The following is a 20486-nucleotide window of genomic DNA, read 5'->3' as shown; positions in this document are numbered from 1 at the left end:
GATCACATGAGATCAGTAGCACGAGATCTTCTGCTACTGATCTCACCCCTAAGGGTAGTTTAGGCCTCTGTTCTCTGCAAAAAGAGGCCTGGAGCAGAGGCTTTGCAAATGGAAGGGAGGCCTGAAGCCACCCTTTGCAAAGACTTTTGCCATATTTGCCTTTCCAAACTACTTCTTGAACATATTGCTCAGATTTGCAGCTAGCAGGACATATAGAGGAAAAATGAGAGAGGAAAGTGTGCAACTTATTTTATTTTTTTATAGCCTAGAATGGAGATCGTGTTTTTGTTCAGGATTTGCAGTATTTTTAAACAAAATAATTATACCATTCTTATAACGTTTATGGGTCATCATAACCCCTTATTTGTATAGGGTCTTCCGTATTTTCTGCATTCTGAAGAAAAGTTGTGATATATTTCGTTTAGATTTTCTTTCAAGCATTGGTGTAGTAAGATTATGGCTTGGAAACCTTCTCAGAAAACATATTCATATAGGATGTAGCTGATAATTGCAGCCAGCATCCAAAGCATTTATCTCCTCAATGGTCTGCTTGTCTAATAACCTATCAAAGTTGGTTCATAAAAGCTAAATAGAGCATATAAGCACATAGACTTCTGAACATGAGTGGTTATGAGAAGAGTAATGTTCCCACCCATTCTACAGCTCATATAACTCAAACATTCATTTGTCCCATGTAAAATTGTCTTTAGGAGTAGAGCAGCCCTTTGTCCCATTCTGTAGCATAAGTTATGATTCACTGAAAAATTATGAGGAAAATTTCTCAAACAGTTGATAGGAAGTAATGATTTTTGAAAGAAGTAAAAGTATATGGAGTGCATTAGTCTAAAAACAATGGGAACATTATGCACAAGACTTCACAGAAAACTAAAGTCTGGAGGGCAAGATTGCTATGATTTTGCAGATGATTTTGCAAAATCTCGCTGGTATGCATACATGCACCCGCCAATGACCCAAAGCTGTGCATGCAGTGCACCAGTAGCAGAGGGAGTGGCAATCACTGCCTGCACTGTATGTATTTAAAGAAAGAATTGGGCTAAGTAGCCTCTGACCTTGGCAATGTCAAGGCTTTCCAAATTTGCTGAATGAAAGCTCAGTGGCCATTGACACAAAATGAGCCATAGGAATCAACAATCAGAGCCATATAAAGGGAGGAATTTTTTTTCTTCCTCTAAATGCTTCCTTCCCTTATAATAATATGATTCCTGTTAATTATGCAAACAATATCTGAAAATATTTCAGACTTCTTTTCTATTCATTAATGTTTCAAGTACACTCAAACCATTGTCACAGTGGTTCCTTTCAGAGGCAAATTCTCATGAAGTGAGAAATATGTGCATGTTGTATGTCTGTCTCTGTCTCTTCCTATGTGTGTGTTTGTTTGGTTCTCCGTGAGATTGATCTCTAGAGTCAGAAAGCAAAGGACTTGATGATGGAGAGTGGAGGGATATTCAGTCCCAAGTCTAAGAATCCTGGGAATATTGTCACCCTGTTAAGAGCTGCCTGAAACCACACTTGTGACATCCCAGGCAAAAGAGGCAATCTATTCATTCCTCTCTAAGCGGTTTACAGAATCAGCATATTGCCCCCAACAATCTGGGTCCGTGCAGAATGCAGCTGCGAGAGCAATCATGGGCTTTCCTAGATGTGCCCATGTTTCATCAACACTCCGCAGCCTGCACTGGCTGCTGATCAGTTTCCAGTCACAATTCAAAGTGTTGGTTATGCCCTATAAAGCCCTTCATGGCATCAGACCAGAATACCCCATGGATCGCCTTCTGCCGCACGAATCCCAGCGATCGATTAGGTCCCACAAAGTTGGCCTTCTCCGGTTCCCATCAACAAAACAATGCCGTTTGGCGGACCCCAGGGGAAGAGCCTCTGTGGCGGCACTGGCCCTCTGGAATCAACTCCCCCCCCAGAGATTGGGACTGCCCCCACCCTCCTTGCCATTCGCAAACTCCTAAAAACCCATCTTTGTCGCCAGGCATTAGGAAATTGATTACCCTTGGCTGCTCCATTTTATGTATGGTTTGTTTGGGTTGTATGATTGTTTTTAATTAAGGGTTTTAAAACTGTTTTTGCTTTTAACATTGAATTTGTATATTGTATTACTGTTGTGAGCCACTCTGAGTCCTCTGAAAGGGTGGCATACAAATCTAATAAATTATTATTATTATATTATTATTATTATTATTATTATTATTATTATTATTATTATTATTATTATTGGACAATAATACATAAATACAGTACATGGCAAAGAGGAAGGTGGAGGGTGTGCAATTTATTTTATTTCCTTATATTTTTATAGTCAGCTGGAAGAAGAGATCTTAGCGTGTAAGGTCTTCCCAGTTTTCTGTATTCTGACGTCACGTGTAAAAAAATGGTAATATTTTTATTTATTTTATTTATTTATTTGTTTTGTCAGGTATGTATTGGTGATATACAAAGATATAATAATATTTACATACATGATACTAGTAAAATAGAAACATTAGGACAGGGGATGGATGGCACTCTGATGCATTTATGCATGCCCCTTACTGACCTCTTAGGAATCGGGATTGGTCAACAGTGGATAGTCTAAGGGTAAACTTTTGGGGGTTAGGTGATGATAATACACAGTCTGTTAGTGAGTTCCATGCATCAACTACTCGGTTACTAAAGCCATATTTCCTGCAGTCAGGTTTAGAGCAGATTACTTTAAGTTTGTATCTGTTGTGTGCTCATGTGTTGTTGTGGTTGAAGCTGAAGTAGCCATTGACAGGAAGGACATTGTAGCATACTACAATATAGCGTCTGCTCTGGTAATCTCACACTACTAACCAGAGCATACTTTTGCCATAGCAATACTTGAATGCAGCTCATCTGTCTGGAACCCACACCACATTTCGGACACTGACACTGTAGAAAATATCTAGAGATACTTTACTTGTATCTCTAGTAGAGCCCTCCACTTCCCCACTTGCAACAGAATACCCTACACAACTAGACTTAAAATCTTAGGTTTAGAAAGCTTAGAACTATATCGCCTAAAACAGGACCTAAGCATAGCCCATATATTTCTCTCAGAAACCTTTCACCCCAAAGATGTGATTGGAAGATTGTGGTTTGGAAACCTTCTCAGAAAGCATATCATAGCTGATAAATGCAGCCAACATCCAAAAACCTATCATCTCCTCGGCCATTTGTTTGTCTAATACCATCCAAACTGGTCCAGCATAAAAGCTAAATGGAGCATGTAGGTACACAGACTTCTGAACATGAGTTGTGAGGAGAAGAGTAATGGTTTCACCTATTTAACAGCTCATATATCTCAAACATTCATTTGGTCCCATGTGAAATTGTCTTAAAGATTAGAGCAGTCTTTCCTTCCATTCTCTAGTATAAGTTATGACTCACTGAACAATTATGAGGAAAACCTCTACTCAAGCAACTGATAAAAGGCAATGATTTTTGAATGAAGTAAAAGTATATGGAGTGCATTAGTCTGAAAACAATGGGAACATTGTGCATAAGACTTTGCCTTCTCAGAAAAAATAAGGTCTGGAAGGCAAGATGTTGCTTTGTGAAGGAAAAAAAATGCAATGTTTTTCTAAATGAGCCATGCAACATGCTTTGTCAATCATATACACAGTATCTGCAGCTAAAGAAGGAATTGTGTTAAGTTGCCTTTGACCTTGGCAATGTCAAGGCCTCCAAATCTAGAGATTTCTAGATTCAAAAATTGTTGTGATGTAATACACAAGGACCAGGAGCAATTGTTGATGTCCAACCAACTTTCCCATTGACATTTCTTATGGGAAACTAGAAGAGTTTATACAATCATTTATAAATCCTGAATATTTTAATAAGAATAATTGTTTGAAAGCATTCAAACCAGCAAGGATTTTTCTCATATTTTTAAAGCTTTTATCCATATTCAATCAGAAATTCATGTAGAATAGGATGGTTTTTCCATGTCTTGATCAGAAGTCTTTCCCATTGCTAATCCTAAATGGTTGGTAATAATTTGAAATATATTGGTATGGTGCAATCATTCATTTATTTTTTAATCTTTTTGCATCTTGTAACCAACAAAACATCATTCAGTGCAACCTTTGTACATGGTTTCTACTTGGGAGGAGAGGAGAATATGAATGGATCTAATAACTCTTATTTATCAGGTTGGTTTATGAAGTCACCTTATTCCTTTTTCTGCAGCCACAGGGTCCTTTGATAAATATTATGGCACATTGTCCGTCCATTCCACCCACAATTTTAAATCCGTGGGTCTCAATAAACCATTTTGCTTCCAGTGTTAATGAAAGGAAAGTCCATGTCCTCAACTTTTTTTTTCTTGTCCAAATGTTTCTTTCTTTTCTAATGGTATTACTGTATTCCTATTAACTCATGCCAACAATATTTGAAAATATTTTAGACTTCCTTTTAATGTTTCAATGGTACTCAAATCATTGTCACAGTGCTTTTTTTCAGGGGCAGAAGATAGAATTTGTGTCATGATAAATTGATATATATTTTATGTCTCTCTCTCTCTATGGTTCTCAGTGAGACTCATCCCTTGAGTCAGAAAGCAGATGACTTTGACTATAATTGAATATTTAAAATAACAACAGAGTGAAAGATAGGTTGCATTAATTTTTCTAGATACAGAAACAGCATTTGACAATTTAAACTGGGCCTTTATGTTTAACGTTGGGGAAAAGATAGATTTTGGATTGGACTTTATATATGGTTTGAACATCCAGAAAGCTTGGATTATGGTGAATGGAGATTTGACAAAGCACGCAAAATTCAGAAAGGAACAAGAAAGGGATGTCTTTTATCACGGTTATTATTTATTCTAGTGTTGGAACTGTAAACAGAGATAATAATATAATAATAATAATTTATGAGATTTGTATGCCGCCCCTCTCCGAAGACTTGGGGTGGCTCACAACAATGATAAAAAACAATATTATAGTGAACAAATCTAATATTAAAAAGAAGTATATAAAACCCTATCATATTTGAAACCAAACAACACATACATACCAAACATAAAATATAAAGAGCCTGGGGGAAAGGTGTCTCAACTCCCCCATGCCTGGCGGTATAGGTGGGTCTTGAGCAATTTACGAAAGACAAGGAGGGTGGGGGCAGTTCTATTCTCTGGGGGGAGTTGATTCCAGAGGGCCAGGGCCACCACAGAGAAGGCTCTTCTCCTGAGGCCTGCCAGATGACATTGTTTAGTCGACGGGACCCGGAGAAGGCCAACTCTGTGGACCTTATCGGTCGCTGGGATTCATGCAGTAGCAGGTGGTTCTGGAGGTACTCTGGTCCAATGCCATGTAGGGCTTTAAAGGTCATAACCAACACTTTGAATTGTGACTGGAAACTGATCAGCAGCCAATGCAGGCCACGGAGTGTTGTAGAAATGTGGGCGAATCTGGGAAGCCCCACGATCTGAAGTTTCCGAACACTTTTCAAAGGTAGCCCCATGTAGAGCACGTTGCAGTAATCGAACCTCAAGGTGATGAGGGCATGAGCGACTGTGAGCAATGACTCCCTGTCCAAATATGGCCATAACTGGTGCACCAGGCGAACCTGGGCAAACACCCTCCTCACCACAGCCGAAAGAAGATGTTCCAATGTCAGCTGTGGATCGAGGAGGACGCCCAAGTTGCGTACCCTCTCTGAGGGGGTCAGTAGTTTCCCCCCCCCCCAGGGTGATGGAAGGACAGATAGACTTGTCCTTGGGAGGCAAGACCCACAGGTACTCCGTCTTGTCAGGGTTGAGTTTCAGTTTGTTGACACCCATCCAGGCCCCAACAGCCTCCAGGCACTGGCACATCACTTCCAGTGCTTCGTTGACTGGACATGGGGTGGAGATGTATAACTGGGTATCATCGGCATATTGATGATACCTCACCCCATGCCCTTGGATGATCTCACCCAGTGGATTCAAGTAGATATTAAATAGCAGGGGGGAGAGGACTGACCACTGAGGCACCCCATAAGGGACAGACCTAGAGATCGACCTCTGAACCACCACTAACCCCGACTGCGACTGACCAGAGAGGTAGGAAGAGAACCATTGGAGAACAGTGCCTCCCACTCCCAGCCCCTCCAGCTGGCGCAGAAGGATACCATGGCCGATGGTATGAAAAGCCGCTGAGAGGTCAAGAAGCACCAGGACAGAGGACAAGCCCCTGTCCCGGGCCCACCAGAGATCATCCATCAAGATATTAGAGAAGATAACAAAGTAAAAGGACTGCAAATTAAAGTGCTCAATTACGAACTACATGCATTTGCTGATTATTTGGTCTTGATTATGCAGACCTGCTAGAGAACATTGAATATGTTACGAGGAAGATCTAAATGTTCGGAAAAATGGTGGGTTTAAGAATAAATAAATTAAAGACAACAATATAAAGAACATAAATGTCAAACTTCACAAGAAACTGGAATGTAATGCTCTCTACATGGGGCTACCTTTGAAAAGTGTTCGGAAACTTCAGATCGTGCAGAATGCAGCTACGAGAGCAGTCGTGGGCTTACCTAGGTATGCCCATGTTTCACCAACACTCTGCAGTCTGCATTGGTTGCCGATCAACTTCCGGTCACAATTCAAAGTGTTGGTTATGACCTTTACAGCCCTTCATGGCACTGGACCAGAATATCTCCGAGACCGTCTGCTGCCGCACGAATCCCAGCGACCGATTAGGTCCCACAGAGTGGGCCTTCTCCGGGTCCCGTCAACTAAACAATGTCGGTTGGCGGGCCCCAGGGGAAGAGCCTTCTCTGTGGCGGCCCCCACAGATTAGAACTGCCCCTACTCTCCTTGCCTTTCGTAAGCTCCTTAAGACCCACCTTTGTCATCAGGCATGGGGGAACTGAGACATCTCCCCCGGGCATATACAATTTATGAATGGTATGTTTGTATGTATGTGTGTTTAGAAAATGGGTTTTTAAAATATTTTTAAACAGTAATTTAGATTTGTTGTAAATTGTTTTCACTTTGTTGTGAGCTGCCCCGAGTCTGCGGAGAGGGGCGGCATACAAATCTAAATAATAAATAAATAAATAAATAAATAAATAAATAAATAAATAAATAAATAAATAAATAAATAAATAAATAAATAAATAAATAAATAAATAAATAAATAAACAAACAAACAAACAAACAAACAAACAAACAAACAAACAAACATTGTTTTATTTGAAAAAAAATACTTGGAAATTATTCTTGCTGAGGAAAATTCTAAGATTCACAAAAAATATTTGTAAAATATATAAGTAGATAAAATTGGAATTAAATATATGACAAACATGTATGTATGTATGTATATATGTATGTGTGTGGGTGGGTGTGCATTTACTGTATGTATTGAGTTTATATTGCTGCCTATTTATCCATGGGGAATTTGTTATTAATGGAAAGAATTTCAGTAATTAAAATGAATGTAATATCTAGGATGTTATTTCTATTTCATACTATATCAATATTGATTAGAGATTCCTCTTTCAATCAGTGGCAGAAAGATATATCTAAATTTATTTGGTAAAATAAATATAAGCTGCAACAAAACTCCAAAGATAGAAGAGGTCTGGGTTTGACAAATTTTAGATTACATTATGATGCTTATTATCTCATATAGTTAAAAGATTAGATAACTTTAAAACATTCAAGGCTGTTAGATCTCAAAGCTTTGGATTTGAGATTTAAGTGGCATGCCTATTTGTAGTATGACAATATAAAAGTTAACCCTGGTTTTCAGATTCATACTATTAGGAAATCAACTGGATGTGTATGGTGGAAGTATAATAGAAGAGTAGATGTTACTGCCACTTTGGCTATCATGTCAATATGTGTTACATATAGCAGAGATGATATCAGAATGTAAATGAATGACATACCAGGACATTGATATTTAAAAAAGAGGGAATCAAGATAAAGACAAGAAAACAATTAGTAAGGAAAGGATTTACTTGTGATTGGTTTAATTATTACAGATTTTTTGAAAGATTCAAACTTGATAAAAAAGATTTGTTTTCACAGGAACTAAATGTGAATTGGATGTTAATTTAGGTTCTGAAGATGACCATTTGATTGCTAAAATATATAAAATGTTACTCAAGATGAACCTGGAAGATGAATACGTACATGTTAAAGTTTGTATTGCAAAATGGGTTAAACATTTTTGGATATAACATGACACTAGATAAATGGGAGATTGTATGAAGTAATGGAATAAAATTACATTAAATTATAGCTTTAAAGATAATTTTTATAAAATGATATATCACTGTAGTTCAACCCAAATAGACTAGTTAAAATGTATAAATGGATTTCTAATAAGTGCTGGAAATGTAGCCAAAATCCAAGTTCATTTTATCAAATGTGGTGGTCTTGCCAATATATGAAAACATAGTAGACAAACATAACAATGATAATGTAGAAAATAATTAAAAAACAAATATTAATGAAACCCGAGGCTTTTCTTTTAGGTATTATGGACAAGCCAACTGAAAAACAATTTTGCTCCACACGGTGACAGCCAAGCACTGGAAGGAAAAAGGGATGCTACTGTTGAAGAATGGATTTTAAAATTGATTGAATTAGCAGTGATGGTAAAAATAACTGCTTTGATCAGAGATTATGTGCTAGACAGTTTTATAAAAGACTGGAAACTGTTTGTGGACTTTTTATGCGTTAAATACAATAACAGATGGTTAAGAGAGGGATTTGAAGATTAGCATAATGTTTAGTTTAACCTGGTGACTGCTTTTTCTTTTATCTTCTTATATATATATGTACATATCTGTAAAAGGGAAGGAGAATTTACTTTTTTTCAGCATCCAGTCAGGATGGATTCTATACGTTAAATGTTAAATTTATTTGGTATTTGGATCACCATTTTCTTCACTAAGAAAAATCACAATTTTTTCTTTAAAAAAAAATCACCTTTTTTTAAAAAAAAAGAAATTGGTGATTGTGGACAAATATTTTTCTTTTTCTTTGTTTACTGGTTTGTATTTTACCTTTTATGATAAAAGAAAATAAATATATTTTAAAAAGAATCACTTATTACTTATCATAAGAGACTAATTCAGTATTGTGGGCTTCCAAATATCCATGGCTAGGAAAATTTTTATTTATTTATTTTGTCCAATACACAATGAGAGTTTTAGTGGGTAGGTGTGGTATGTGTGTGAATGATGAGGCAGCAGCCATCTCGATCACCGGAACATAGAAACTTTAATAAAATCACTTAGCTTTCGTTAGCGTGCTGCTAACTTCGTCAGAGCAGCACGCTAACGAAAGCTAAGTGGTTTTATTAAAGTTTCTATGTTCCGGTGATCGAGATGGCTGCTGCCTCATCATTCACACATATATATATATGTGACATATATGTGTGTGTGTGTGTGTGTGTGTGTGTGTGTGTTTTCGTAGATTTTCATGGGTACAGGTATGACGGTCTTGGCATATTCGGGTTTCTTCCAGTGTAGGATTTGGAAATTTCTGGTGACGTTTCGACGAGGTCTCACTTGTCATCTTCAGGCTGGTGTTTCTGTTCTTGTTCTCAGGCGAACACTGTTCTCAGGCAGTATTCGCCTGAGATTTGGAAATTTCTGGTGACGTTTCGACAAGGTCCCACTCATCATCTTCAGGCTGGTGCTTCTGTCATTGTTCTAGGGCGAACACAGCGAGACCTGAGCTGCCTTCCTTGTATAAATACTGGTGGCTGGATGTGGTTTGATGGCTCAGCAATTGCCTGCTATGTAGAAACTTCCTGGTGAGTCAGTGGGGTAACACCTGGGGTCGTTGATGTAACTGAGGTATGCTGATTAGTTAATGATTGTGGATTAGGCATGATATCCTGAATAGTTGGAGCCTGCAGACTACTTGGTTATTTTGCAATGTGTGTTCTGAGTCTGGTTCCAGTTTCTATGGCTGTGATATGTTTGTTAATGAGGGCTGGTTTCCAGATGTCTGGTAGGCGGGAGGTATCATCCCGCTTGTTCATATTTTGGGGATGTTTTTCTATCTCGATGGCTTCCATGATTATTCTTTTGCTCTGTTTTGGAAATTAATTTGGTACTGTCAAAATCAATTTCATGTCCTGTAGTTTTGAAGTGTTGGAAAAGAGAGGAGGTTTTTTTCTTTTTTCCTTAATGCATTCTTATGTTCTGCAACACAAGCATTTACTCTCCTGTTAGTTTGTCCAACAAACTAACAGGAAAATGTTATAATGCAGGCCGGTAGGAGAATGAACTGGCCATTGGCCAGGCGCATGTGCACTAAGGGAAGCAGCAGTGGCAGTGAAAGTGGAGAAGACAGTGCCCTCTGTGGAGAAAGAGAAAGTGGTGGCGGCGAAAGTGGAGAAGAAGAGAGCTCAGCTGGCAGCAGGAATGGCAGGGGTTGTGGGGGGGCAGGTGAGTGTCCTGAAACCCAAGCAGGAAAAGGGAGGAAAGGAGCATGCACTGAGCCTCCCAGCCATTTCCAGCCATCACACGCTGCAAAGGGTGCAAAGAGATTTGCTACTGCTGCTTTCTTCCTGGAGCGGCAGGGAGCCCTGGTTTGCTCCGCTCCTTCTGTGCACAGAGACAGAGAAGGAGGAAGGGAACGCTATGACTTATCTTTCAGATTTTGCCTTTCTCTCCCTGCCACTCCAGGAAGGAAGCAGCAGTGGCAAATCCCTTTGCACCTGTACACTGCAGCTTACGGTGGCTCGAAAAGGCTGGGAAACTCAGCTCAGGCTCCTTTCCTCCCGTTTCCTTTTTGAGCTTCGGGACACTCACCTGCCTGCCTGCATTTCGGATCCTTTCCTTCCTGGCAGCCCCAGCAGTTTGCGTGGCGTGGCCCCCCTTGCCCCCTTGTGTTTTGATTTGTGTTTTGAAATGAGTCAGGCATGTGTGTTTGTGAAAGCAGCAGCGGCGGCAAGGGCAGATAAGAAGATTGGGTGGGCAAGAGAATCGTGGGAAGAGGGCAAGATATGCATGAGCTGGCTGGTAGCTCTTGCCCTTCCCAGTGCAGCTGCCAGTGCTTTTCTGTGGTGGCAGGGCTGTGCACGAGGAATGCTGGGAGCCAGCTCAGGTACACGAGGCAGCATTTGCAGCTGCCTTCTGCTCCTTCCTCAACTCGGATCACCTAGCGGCAGACATCACACCAGTTGCAGTTGACTTTGCACTGCCCCAATTTTTATAAAGCCAAATCCAAATGGGGCGCATATGCAGTGTGGTGTGCATATGGGGGGGGGGGTTGTGTGTGTATGTGGGGGGCATGCTGCATTATGGGTATTGGCACGCATGATGTGTGGCATGCAACAAAAAAAAGGTTCACCATCATTGATATAGATTTTGTTGATTTGATGAAATCTTTTACCTTCCTGTAGTTTGTTAATATGAGACACTGTAGGACTCATGCCAGGGGTCAACTGAGTGGATATACTAACTGGGTTCCAGTTTCTGAAGATCTTTTCACTCTTTTTTTAAAAAAGTACCAATCAGTTAAGTATAATTTATGAGAAGGTCATGGTTTTTGGAAGGATCTGAAACACTACACAGGGTAATAATCTGGAAAGAACAATATGAGCATCCATAAATCTTGAACAGTAAGTTCTAGAACAGTGGCAATTTCCATGTAATGGAGATAAAAGTTGCAATTATTGTATATTTTTATAATTATCATTCAAATGAACAAGACTTCCATAGAACTCCATCTGTGATGAGAAGGAAGGCTTTAGGTTTTGATAACACAAATCAATAAATAAAGGTAACATTCCTGTCCAGGAAAAAACCTAACCTTGGTTTCTTTTGATCAAAATCTCACTATTAAATGTCCGCATTTTGTCCATATTAGAGATGCTAGAATCTTATGTTAAATTATTTCATATATTAATGCTTGTGAATAAATGAATATTAGTGCAGATCACTGAAAATTACAGTGGAAATACTCATGAATATTTCTGGGGAAGAAATCTAAACTATGGACAAAAACATTTTGGTTTCCTAAAAAAGCATAAGAATTTAAAAATGATTTCTTTCTGGAAATAACCTTGAGAACCTATGTGATATAAGTTGGACTAGAATTGGATACACTTACGTCCAAGTCACCTATAACTATGGAAACTCACTGGATGATTCAAAGTCACCAGGCTCAGACCGGCCTCAAAGTATTGCTCCTTTTAAAAATGAATATTTTTACAAGTACGGTATCTAAAAATTGTACTTGAAAACTGTGACTCTAAAATACAATATAACAAATAAACAAATAATTCATTGTATATCCGGATCTAACTATACAATGGGATGTCATCTTGGATTATCAAAAGAATCTCCATCTCAACCACAGCAAAGATCATTCAAAAGGTGACCAATGCTAGTTTCACCACATACTAAAATTCCCCTGAAGGGAATCCAGATAATCTATTTCATTTAATGTACATTTTCTCAGTTACTTTTCCCAAAAGAGAAACGTTAGATGAAAATGGATGAAAATGGATGAAAATGACCCAGTACAGTGTGGGTCCAGGGTCCAGGATTCAAAGTCAATTTGACAAAAGGCTGAAAGATTCTCTTACATGCCCCTGCAGGAGGCTCTCAGAGCCCCCTTCACCCAAGAGAGCATGTGTCACCTGAAACAAAACCATAGGATAAATATCTGCAGATTTATTTATTTATTTATTTATTTATTAGATTTGTATGTCGGCCCTCTCTGTAGACTCAGGGCGGCTCACAACATACAATAAAACAATTCACAACAAATCTAATAAATTAAAAAAATTAAAAAAACCCATTATTAAACCAGACATACACACAGACATACCATACATAAATTGTATAGGCCCGGGGGAGGGAGGAATGCCTCAATTCCCCCATGCCTGACGGCAGAGGTGGGTTTTAAGGAGTTTACGTAAGGCAAGAAGGGTGGAGGCAGTTCTAATCTCCGGGGGGAGCTGGTTCCAGAGAGTCAGGGCCACCACAGAGAAGGCTCTTCCCCTGGGACCCGCCAGACGACATTGTTTAGTCGACGGGACCCGGAGAAGGCCAACTCTGTGGGACCTAATTGGTCGCTGGGATTTGTGCGGCAGAAGGCGGTCCCGGGGATATTCTGGTCCGATGCCATGAAGGGCTTTATAGATTATAACCAACACTTTGAATTGTGACTGGAAATTGATCGGCAACCAATGCAGACTGCGGAGTGTTGATATAACATGGGCATACCTAGGGAAGCCCATGATTGCTCTCTGCACGATCTGAAGTTTCCGAACACTTTTCAAAGGTAGCCCCATGTAGAGAGCATTACAGTAGTCGAATCTCAAGGTGATGAGGGCATGAGTGACTGTGAGCAGTGAGTCCTGGTCCAAATAGGACTGCAACTGGTGCACCAGGCGAACCTGGGCAAACGTCCCCCTCACCACAGCTGAAAGATGGTTCTCTAATGTGAGCTGTGGATCGAGGAAGACGCCCAAGTTGTGGACCCTCTCTGAGGGGGTCAATAATTCCCCCCCCCCCGGGTTATGGACGGGCAGATGGAATTGTCCTTGGGAGGCAGAACCCACAGTCACTCCATTTTATCCGGGTTGAGTTTGAGCCTGTTGACACCCATCCAGACCCCAGCAGCCTCCAGGCAACGGCACATCACTTCCACTGCTTCGTTGACTGGACATGGGATGGAAATGTACAGCTGGGTATCATCTGCGTACTGATGGTACCTCACCCCATGCCCTTGGATGCAATGAGCATGCAGAAATATAGACACTCTGCCACCCTTAATGACACAAGGTAGGGTTAATAGTAATCTTAATAGTCTGCGGAGAGGGGCGGCATACAAATCCAATAAATAATAATAATAATAATAATAATAATAATAATAATAATAATAGTAATAATCTTAACTAACGCTTAGTTAGGTTCAGTCTTTATTAAGCATCAGCAATGCTATAGATATCTCTTTCCTCTTTTCAACAGCCTCTATTCTCAATGAACCCTGAGGAGTGATGCGGCTTATAGAAGGGAATGGTCACATGGGTATGATCTGATCCAAATCCTTGATCTCTCACCTATTCGAAGCAGTGACCAAGGCTTTAATTGGACTGTGCAGCAGGGGATGGAATAATTCTCAACTCCACCTGAAACTCATCCAGGTCCATCAGTCACCAGGACAGACCAACCTAACGGGTCAAGCCCCATTGCATCAGATAAGGCAATACTGCACCTGATGATAATTTATGTATGATCTGACATTGATAAGGGAGACACCAAGACTCCCCCAATTTCAGATAACATAGCCATTCTGCTGACAGGAACAGCACTATCAAGGATGGAACCACTATCAAGGATGAAACCACAACCATGAACTCCCTGACCCCATTCTTAAGGGGCATTTTCCCCAGACCATATGTCTGAGAAAGTTCATTGCCAACTGAGAGATGGAGTCAAGGACATCAGGCAGAATGTTTCTTTGTAACAGGGAAGCTGGTCCTGCAGCAACAATCTCAGTTGATTTATTTATTTATTTTTATTTATTTATTTATTTGTCCAATACACAATACATATTGAAGAGAATAGACATGTAGTAATATATATAAAGAAAAGGATAAAAGAAAAGATATAAAAATAGAGAAGATATATGAAAGGAAAAAAATATATATGAGATAAAGGAGAGACAATTGGACAGGGGACAAAAGGCACACTGGTGCACTTATGTACGCCCCTTACGACCTCTTAGGAACCTGGAGAGGTCAATCGTGGATAGTCTAAGGGAAAAATGTTGGGATTTAGGGGTTGACACTACTGAGTTCGGTAATGAGTTCCATGCTTCAACAACTTGATTGTTAAAGTCATATTTTTTACAGTCAGGTTTGGAGCGGTTAACATTAAGTTTGAATCTGTTGCGTGCTCTTGTGTTGTTGCGGTTGAAGCTGAAGTAGTCATTGACAGGTAGGACATTGCAACATATGATCTTGTGGGCAATACTTAGATTGTGTTTTAGGGTAGTTCTAAGCTTTCTAGACCCTGTATTGTTAGTCTATTTTCGTAGGGTATTCTGTTTCGAGTGGAGGAGTGAAGGGCTCTTCTGGTGAAGTATCTTTGGACATTTTCGAGGGTGTTGATGTCCAAGATGTGGTATGGATTCCAGACAGATGAGTTGTATTCAAGGATGGGTCTGGCAAAAGTTTTGTAGGCTCTTGTGAGTAGTGTGAGATTGACGGAGCAGAAGCTGCATAGGATCAGGTTAACAACTCTAGAAGCCTTTTTGGCGATATTGTTGCAGTGGGCTTTGGCACTTAGGTCATTTGATATTAGAATTCCAAGGTCTTCTACTGAGTGGGGGTTGGCTGTGAGATTTTGTTTATTCAATTTATATATGAGGCTCGGGTTCTTTTTGCCGATGTGGAGGATAGAGCATTTGTTGGTTGATATTTGAAGTTGCCAGGTGTTAGACCAATCTGAGACAAAGTTGAGGTCTTTTGGGAGAGTAGATGTGTTGTCCGTGGTGTTGAAATGTTTTACATCATCGGCGAAAAGAACACAGTTGCTTGTGATGTGATAGCAAAGGTCGTTGATGTAGAGAATGAAGAGAGTAGGACCTATCACGCTGCCCCGGGGAACACCACTTTTGTCAGGGATAGGGATGGAAATGGCGCTTCCAATTTTTAGAACTTGTTGCCTGTTTGACAGGAATGCAGTAATCCAGCTGTGGAGGAATCCTGAGATGCCATAGGATTTGAGTTTTAGGAGTAGTTTGTCATGGACTACTGAGTTGAAGGCTTTGCAAAAGTCAATATAAATTGCATCAATGCATTTTCCTTGATCTAGCTGGGTAGTCCATATGTTTTTGCAGTGAAGTAGTTGTAGGTTGCAGGATAATTTCTTTCTGAATCCAAATTGTTTGTTAGAGTGTAGGTGATTAGACTCTAAGCAAAGGGTGATAGATTGATTTATAATTGATATATGATTGATTCCATGATTTTACATGAGACGCAGCATAGTGATATTGGTCTGTAGTTGTCAACGAGAGAAGGGTCTCCTTTTTTGAAGATGGGGATGACTACTGCTTTTGACCATAGTTTGGGGAGTGTGCTGGTCCTGAAGGAATTTTGGAAGATAATGCTTAGAGGTCCAGCTATAGCAGAAGAGAGCTTTTTAAAGGAAGTATGGACAAAGACCGTCTGGTCCATCTGATAAGGAATGTTTGAGGTCATGGATTGCTTTTTCAACGTGGTCTACAGTGAAGTTTATTTGGGTTAGGTTGTTGAGAAAGTTTGAAGTGCGATTTGCAAAGATGGGGGATGAGCCATTACTGTTAACAAAGACAGAGCCAAAGAAAGAGTTGAAGAGGTTAGCTTTGGATGGATCGTCGTGGTATTCTTTGTTGTTGGGTCCTATGAGAGGAGGAATAGGTCTAGAGTCATTTAGTTTGTTGTTGACGAAGTTGTAGAAGGCTCGGTTAGATTTGGTACGAAGGAGGTTTTCCTCTTGTTTGCTGTGATAGTTGAGACATTCTGCTTTTATTTGCTGGCATATGCTTTTGTAGTGGCTTTTGAAGTTGGTTACTTGGCCTTTTTTGCTTTTACCCCAGAGAGATCTTTTTTTGGTTTGCAGTTTCTTTATCAATCATTTTACCATCTGTTCCCAATAAAATTTTATCTAATGCTGTTTTTGGTTCTATTCCCCTTTCTCTCTTATCTTTTTCATAACTCAAATTTGCCTGTAAATATTCCCACTATTCCATATCAATCCTTTCTTCTTTTAACTCTATTCTGGTTTTGATAGATCCTTCTTCCTTCATCAATTCTGTATCTGTTATTGCTTTTCCTGTTTTTTTAAGATTCTAAGGGAAAAAACCAATATATAATGTCTCTATATATTTGTTTTTTAGTCTTTAACCAAATGCTTAACAACAATCTTCTTATGTAATGATATATAAAATAATGATGTACAATATGTTTTCCATTCCACAAAAAAGAGTGCCACCTCACCTATAAATCATGGCCTTCTAATTGTAAGATCCTCTTATCTTCTAGTTTTATCCAATCTTTACACAATACTGCTGCTTGATAATACCCCTTCCAGTTGGGCAATCCTAGCCCTCCTCTGTCTTTTGATTCTTGCAATAATTTTAATTTAATTCTAATTTTTTGGGCTGCCATATATATTCCCTTGTTATCTATTTAATTTTATGAAATATTCATGATTTAATTTTATCGGAATTGTCTAAAATAGGAAAAGAATCTTAGGTAGAATATTCATCTTGATTACTGTGATTCTTCCCAGTATTCCTGATATTATTCAATATTATTCAGATTAATATAAAGGAAAGGATGATAGCTTTTAAAACATTGCAATAACTTCTAGCAATTTGCAATTTCATTTCATTCTAATGAACAGCAAAAAAAAAGAAAAAGTGGCCATGAGTTTATTATTATTTTTTTCAATTATGGCAAGAAGGTATTGCCTTGTTTTCTCCTGAATTATTAAGCAGAAGTGGAAAGTCAGGACCTCAACCTCCAGAGTGACTGAAGGACAGATTGTTCTTCCTTATGGAAAGCCTTCCTTATAGGAAGCCAGAAGAGAGCATTGGAAACCTTCCTCCCACCCTCCCTCCCTCTCCCACCCTCCCTCTCCCACCCTCTCCCTCCCTCCCTCTCTCCCTCCCTCCTTCTCTGTTTCCTCATCACTTTCTTTCTGTATTAGTCTATTAATTACTTTAGCTTCTTAAACAGGGTGCTGCTACTCAGGTCTTATCTGACCAGTATGATTTTGACCAGAATTGTCAGTTATTGTATAGGTCACAAGTGTTTAATGATTATTACTGAGTGGGATCTTTGGGGGCTTTACACTTTGGATAAATATTGGATTTTGTTCAACATTTCAAGAACATCTTTCAATGATTTTCAGACACAGAACAGCACATACAACAGTTTGTAAATCCAGATTAGTTTAATAAGAATAATTGTTTGAAAGTATTCAAATCAGCAAGGATTTTTTGCATAGTTTTAAAGCTTCTATAATCCAGATTCCATTGGGCATTCATGTGGAAGATGTGTTGGAATTCCTAAATGATTGGAAATAATTTGAAATAAATTGGTATAGTACAATCATTCAATTATTTTTTTTATCTTTGTGCAGATAGTATCCCACAAAATACCATTCAGTTCAACCTTTGTACATGATTTCTACTTGGGAGGAGAGGAGAATATGAATGGATCTAATAACTCTTATTTATCAGGTTGGTTTATGAAGTTGCCTTATTCCTTTGTCTGCAGCCACAGGTTTCTCTTGTAAATATTGTGGCACATAGTCCGTCCATTCCACCCACAATTTTAAATCCATGGATCTCCATGGACCATTTTGCTTCCAGTGATAATGTAATGGAATTCCATGTCTTCCTCATTTTTTTCTTCCTCCAAATGCTTCCTTCCCTTATAATATTATTCCTATTAACTCATTCAAGCAATATCTGAAAATATTTCAGACTTCCTTTCTTTCTTCTTTTCCCAATGTTTCAAGGGTACTCAAATCATTGCCACTGTACTTCCTTTCAGATGCAGAAAATGGGATTTGTGGGATAACAAATTGGTGTAGATTTTATGTCTGTCTGTCTGTCTGTCTGTCTGTCTATCTGTCTCTCTCTCTCTGTGTGTGTGTGTGTGTGTGTGTGTGTGTGTGTGTGTTTGGTTCTCAATGAGACTCATCCCTAGAGTTAGAAAGCAGATGACCCTAGATGGGATACGGAGGGTAATTCTGTCCCAAGTCTCAGATAGTTGCCTGTGGTTAACATACCATTTCAAACTCCTATTTTGGTACCTTTATTATTTTTTAATCTTTTTTTGTTACTCCAGTGTTTGGCATGTATGCAATCACCATTTAGTCTGAAATTTGTGTAAAAAGGGGGAAAACCTAATTGGGAATCCAATTAAAATTGTTACATGAGAAAGGGGGATTCTACCTCTTCCAGGTCAGGTGAGTATCTCTCAATTGAAAAATGAGTGGCAGCAAGAGATCTCCCACTGCCTTCACTGGTACTCAGATAGAAAAATATGAAAGTAGAAATTCCAGTGAAATAATTTGATAATTTGAGTCCTCGGAGAGGGGCAGCATACAAATCTAAATGATAATGATAATGATAATGATAATGATAATGATAATGATAATGATAATGATAATGATAATGATAATGATAATGATAATGATAATGATAATGATAATAATAATAATAATAATAATAATAATAATAATTATTATTATTATTATTATTATTATTATTATTATTATTATTATTAGAAAGTTTGACATCTAATTTGACAACATATAGATTTTCATGGAAGACAAGGCTCATCTGGTAGACACTTCAAAACTTCCTTGGTGTAAAATAAAATAAATGCTAGGAATATTTCAATTTTTGAATCTTACTTTAAGCAGCAAGGGTTGTTGTTTCTACACAGTCCTACTTTCATTGTAGAGGTTGGACAATAATGGCTGCAAAAACCATTTAATGCAACACAATCTTTTATGCTCTTTGATTCCCCTGGAACTGGAAGAAAAAGAGAAATAAAAAACCAGAACATGTTTTTAAAAGATTTTGTAGATCTGTTTTCCTAAGAAAAGTAACATGTATTATTTTAGGAAGAACACTTCTAAAAAGAGCCGCCTAGGGGGGGGAAAGGGAAGATTTGTTGTTTTTTTGTAGACAAAATGTTAACCAGAAATTTAAAAGATTTGATTATTGTTTCCCAGTTTTGATAAGGTTTAAAAAAAAATTAAAAAAATTGGACATCAAAGCAGTTTATAAAACCAAACCTAGAATACTGAATCAAGTATGCAAATATAGTATCTGACTTGCTGTTCAGTTTGGTAGATTCAGTTTGGATTAATTACATGTTTTTTCTGGCTCTTCATCATAAACGTTAGTGTAAAAGTTTCATCAGAACTGACTTACCCAGATCAGAAGGAATCACAAAAGTGAGGAAAAGAAGAACAAACCAAGCCTTCATGGTTATGGCAAGTTCAAAGTGGCTGGTTATTCTTCTCTAGTCCAATCACCAAAAAAGCCTAGAAGATATGTTGCATTCTATCTTTTAAATAATCATCATGGGATATACATTTCATTATAAATGCAAATATCAATGACAGCAAGACAGAGGAACAATCGGATTGGTTCTTTCTCTTTGTCTTGATGTCAATTGGAAGAGGTGGTATTTTCCTTAAATGGCCAGACTCCACGACTGGAAATGCTTATTGGCTTATTTCTGCTGTTAAAAAAAAAAAGAATGGTTTACTAGCCAAGTAAACTTTTTACCCAATAATATCCATAATCCATATTAGTTATTATGGATAAAGATTGTCTGATTACACTGCAGCATACGGTGGCTCGAAAAGGCTGGGAAACTCAGCTCAGGCTCCTTTCCTCCCTTTTCCTTTTTGAGCTTCGGGACACTCACCTGCCTGCCTGCATTTTGGATCCTTTCCTTCCT

At 38.7% G+C, this 20486-nt stretch overlaps 2 long non-coding RNA genes across 3 annotated transcripts in view; one reads left to right on the top strand and one right to left on the bottom strand.

Moving 5' to 3' along the window:
- The first annotated feature begins 4130 nt into the window (after positions 1-4130).
- Positions 4131-20486, top strand: part of LOC139161922 (uncharacterized) — a 31867-nt gene continuing 15511 nt past the window's right edge. For both annotated transcript variants that reach the window (XR_011558179.1, XR_011558178.1), the window contains exons 1-2: positions 4131-4187; positions 18142-18241. This is a non-coding gene — a long non-coding RNA (uncharacterized lncRNA). The remainder of the gene's footprint in view (positions 4188-18141; positions 18242-20486) is intronic.
- LOC139161918 (uncharacterized) lies at positions 17987-20044 on the bottom strand. Its single transcript, XR_011558176.1, has 3 exons — positions 19952-20044; positions 19426-19546; positions 17987-18067 (listed from the first exon to the last, which is right to left on the bottom strand). It is a non-coding gene; the product is annotated as an uncharacterized lncRNA (long non-coding RNA).

The sequence above is a fragment of the Erythrolamprus reginae genome, chromosome 1, assembly GCF_031021105.1.
Source record: "Erythrolamprus reginae isolate rEryReg1 chromosome 1, rEryReg1.hap1, whole genome shotgun sequence".
NCBI lineage: Eukaryota > Metazoa > Chordata > Lepidosauria > Squamata > Dipsadidae > Erythrolamprus > Erythrolamprus reginae.
This window is presented reverse-complemented; position numbering and strand designations above follow the sequence as displayed.